The sequence below is a fragment of the Citrus clementina genome, unplaced genomic scaffold (genome assembly GCF_000493195.1).
Source record: "Citrus clementina cultivar Clemenules unplaced genomic scaffold, Citrus_clementina_v1.0 scaffold_5, whole genome shotgun sequence".
Lineage (NCBI taxonomy): Eukaryota > Viridiplantae > Streptophyta > Magnoliopsida > Sapindales > Rutaceae > Citrus > Citrus x clementina.
This window is the reverse complement of record NW_006262201.1, coordinates 6223264-6228223: the sequence shown is the minus strand read 5'-3', so window position 1 is coordinate 6228223 and position 4960 is coordinate 6223264.

Here is a 4960-nt window from a genome sequence, read left to right as displayed (position 1 = left end):
ATTAAATTTGCTCAACTAAAACACGAAACCTTAGACAATATAACTGAAACTCTAAACATTATACATGAAACACGGATATCAAATATAAAACCAGGGAAATAGGTAAATATTTGGGGGTTTTCAAAACATGAAACATTGAACCTTAAAGATGCAACTTGTGTTGTTAATATGAAACATCTCGTTTATACATGAAATATTAAAAACAAAATATGCAACAGCTAAATTCAGACATGCAACTCTGAATGTCTAACATAAGTACGGGTAAACAGGAACCATTGGACTTTGTATATGTAACTATGAATGTTTTATATAAAACATGAACATCAATTATGAAATCTAGAAATGAAATGGGAAAAAAAGTAATGTTTTGGAGCATTTAGAAAATGAAAATGAACTCTTTACATGCAATAATGAATGTTATATATGAAACAACAACGTTAGACGAAACATTAAAATGGAATATGAGAAAATAAGTAAATCTTTGGAGGGTAATTAGAAAACACCGTGGTTAACTCGATACTTGTAACAATGAACCTAATATATGAAAAAATCAAAATCAAACACAAAATCGAGAAGAAAAGGTAAATGTTTGGAGTGCATTTAGAACATGAAATACTGAACTTCAAATATGTACTCAATACACAATATGAAATATGACATTTATACATGAGACAAACAGTAGAATATATGCAACAATTAATGTAAAATATGCAATGATGGGAATAACACGCGTACGTTGTAACATGAAATATAGAATGCTAGTCATGAGACTTAAAATAATAGATATAATAGTGAACTCTAGCCTGAAATGAGGGAGAAAGAAAAGTTTAGGGTATTTGGAATATACTACATGAAACATAAAACAAAATATATGAATATTTTGGATATACTTTGGTCTTTTTTAGACATACTTTTTTATTTTTTATTTGGACATACTTTTCTCATTTTTAATTAATTTATTTTTTTTCTCATTATTGTTGTCATTTTTAAAAAGTTATTTAATTGACAGTATATTTATTTTATTTTAGTAAATAAATTAAATGGAGAAACTAGTTATAAAAATATTTTGTTGTAGGTTAAGGAAAAAAAAAAAAAAGGTGGTCTAGATGGTAGCCAAACAATTAGGGGCTCTAAAAAGAGATTCTCTCTACCACAAGAAATTCTAGAGTACATTAGAAATATTATACTCAATTATTACATGTATGACATGTGTTGTTCAATTAAATATAACTATCAATTGTATGGTGATTTTTCAAAATAAATACACACAACACATGCAAGCACTAATTGGACCTTGTACCACCAAGGATTTCAAGTCTATGTATGGTAGCCACCCCCAATCATAAAGTAAAATTTCAAAGCAGTACATAAAACAAATTGACAATCAAAACCAAAGCAAATAAAAGGAATTGACAAAAACAAAAAAGTCCAATTTCATAAAAGCCAGAGAAATAGTAACAGTCATATGCAAAATGCATCCACTGAAATTACTGTATAGGTGAACAGCGCATTAATCTATACAAATTTAATTAATGAAAATAACATAACGATATTAATAGGAATTCAGTAAAACTTGATGTAGAGTTTTCTCTATAAAAGGCCAAAGGACGCAAGGCAATGATCAGAATCTAGCACACAGAAGTAGATTTAAGAAAGTAGGCATGGTTGTGGTAAATGTTCCTTGCATGAATGGTGGAGGTGGAGAAACTAGCTATGCGGAAAACTCCGACGTTCAGATGTCCTTTTGCTTTAATACTTATTTTATTATTGAAATAAACAATATTGAATTCCTTTAATCTTTAAGTTTTATACTACTACTTTCTCAGAGAACTGTGATATTGAAGGCGTGGCCATTCCTGGAAGAAACTATCAAAGATATGTTCAGCTCCTCTTTTCCTGGTTGTTTTAACGTTGCGGATTTAGGCTGCTCCTCAGGACCCAATACCCTCTTGGTTATATCTAAAATTATTGACACTATTCATAAACTGTGCCATCAAGCGAACAAAAAATTACCCGAGTTTCAAGTGTTTCTCAATGATCTTCCACGAAATGATTTCAACAGCATCTTCCAGTCTCTTCCTGAATTTTATAAAAGGATCAAAAAGGAAAAATTTGGACCTTGTTTCGTAGCAGGAATGCCTGGTTCCTTTTACGAGAGGCTTTTTCCAAGCAGAAGCATAAATTTCATACATTCTTCTTACAGTGTTCACTGGCTCTCCAAGGTACGCATTATTTTCACCTTTTAACCTTCACGTGCTAATTTAATTTTTATTTTTAATTCACAAGTATTGACTTAAATATGTGCAAAATGTGTTTATGTGTAGGTTCCAGAGAATCTTGAGAATAACAAGAGGAATATTTACATTACTAAGTCGAGCCCTCCCAGTGTGTGTCAAGCTTTTTTGGAACAGTTCCAACGTGATTTCTCAGCTTTTTTAAGCTTACGCTCTGAAGAAATTGTTTCTGGAGGACGTATGTTTCTTACTTTTCTTGGCAGGAGCATTGCAGATCCCTCGAGCAAAGATTGCTGTTGCCTTTTGGAGCTGCTGTTGAAAAAATAGCATAACATGCTATTTTGAGAGCACATTTTGAGTGGGTCCCACTTAACGAAAGTGGAAAATATTGTGAGGTTCGGATTCTACTCCGTTGATATTTCAATAGTATAATTTTATTTTCTCAAAATGGTGCTTGGGTGAATGAGAAATTGTCTCTCAAAGTTCACCCTTGGAGTTAGAAATTTGAAAGGAAATGAAACTTATCCCACATGGGAAAAAGAAGCCTATGAATTAGTGTATATATATAAACACTTAACCATGCATGGGTAAGGATTATAAGGATAGAGGCTCTCTCTACACGTGCGTGCGCAGGGGGGGTGCGAATCCAAGACTGATTTGGTTGAATTCGTGTGCGTCTTGCGTACACAAATGTCAGCCCAAAATCATTCATGCAAGCTAGGCACGATTTCAATTCCTTTTGAATATTTTTTATTGTAACAGTTCATGTGAATTCAAAGAATTGGTAACAGCTTTTACAATTATTTATTTTTAGCTGTTATTCACGTTTTATTTTTTGAATTCAATTTTGAAATCAATTCATTGATTTGGCTGTTATAACAATTAAAATAAAACATATTGAATTCGGAAATTCAATACAAATAAGCTGTTACATCCTCACATGATTATAAAAAGGGCATATCCTCTTCTGTTTTTAAATACACACTGGAAAAAATTAGCACAAGCACACTTGCTGTTTTTCTCTTCATCTTACTTCGGTTTTCTCTGATCGAGTTCACTGTTGTGGTTCGCCGGATATTCCAGCCTGTGCTTGATTGGAGAATTGTACCCGTTTCATCCTGGGAAACAGATACTAGCAAACCTTAAGCACTCCGTAAAGGTGGTAAATCTGTTTTAAAGAGACTGTTTTTGTGCAGGCCTCGGGTTTCCATTTTTTATTTTTCGTTTCGGTTTCGTCTCTCTTCTGGTTTTGCTTTCTGTTATTTCTTTTGACATTTCCAGTAGCTGGTTTTCGTTGGTTAGCTACTGTTTCATTTGTTATCTCACTATTTTCGTTTTCTTACAGCTGCTAACAAAATCTCTCATTCAACTGGCCAATGAGGTCTATAAATTAATTATTCATCACTTAAAAGTTTTCTCTTATGTATGGATTGTTGATATTTGAACAGAAAAATTTAATAGATCACTGATAGAAACAATGGTATACCCGACCAGAGTTATCATGTTAATTGAAAAATAATCAATTGATACAGTAACGTGAACCGATTTATCGTTTCTTCTGTCAGCCTTTAGCTTCTTTAACATTTTAATATGTGTGTGTGTGTGTGTGTACGTATGTATATATGTATATATGTATATGTTACAACTTACAATCTGTGATTTTTGAGTTTCAGGGTCTTGTTGAAGAGGCTGACGTGGATTCATTCAATATGCCTTGCTATTTTCCCTACGAAGAAGAAGTCAAGTCAATTCTCAGGGAGCAAGGTTCATTCAATCTTGATGACACAACTTAAAAGTAATTTTTAACTCTCAAGTATAAGAGTGTCTTGTTATATTATAACTCGGTGAGTCCGAGGTCGATCCACAGAGAAAAGATTTAATTAGTTTATTTTATTTTATCTAAAAATTAAAATTAAAATTTGAATATAAACAACTTAATTTAAATGAAATATGGAATTGAACTAGTTAGGGTTATGGATCCACTCTTAGAAATAAATAAAACTTAATAAATTCTTTTTGCCAATTTTTTTTAGATTTATTACCCAAAAGATTAATTATACAAATTATTATTATTTTCCCTTTAAATTTATGATGGATTAAGTATTTATTGTGCCAAAATTTAATTTGTCTACAATAAGTCAAAATACCATTTCACCATGCCTTATATTAAGATCTTAAGAATTTATTGTGCCAAATTCATTTGTTTGTCTACAATAAATCAAATTTTCAAAATATAAAACATGTATAAAATTAAATAGAAAATAATTTAATTTATAAAATTAAACATAGAATTTGATTAAATCATATTTATTTCTTAAGAGTTTCACCTTCCCCTAACTAATATTATTTAGTTAAGCATAATTAAAATAAAAAGAAGCAGTAAAATTGAATTACTTATAATTAAAAGAAATAAAAACAACTAAAATTGGAAATAAAACTAATTTTATTAATGAAAATAATTATACAAAATATTAAAAACACACCTGGAAATCAAGATTACCAGGAGATGGAGAGAATTTGAGAAGAAGAGAGTTGTAGAGAGATGATTAAAACATAAAAATGAGGCCTTATTTATAGAAAAATAAATTCATAATCCAGTGCTTTGCGGTCCATCATAGGCTTCATGCATGTGCTCCTCACAACCCTTAGATCAAGATCCAATGGCTGGTCAAACTTCAAAAGTCAACATCACACATGGCATCATTTGACTCGTCCGATTTGCCCAA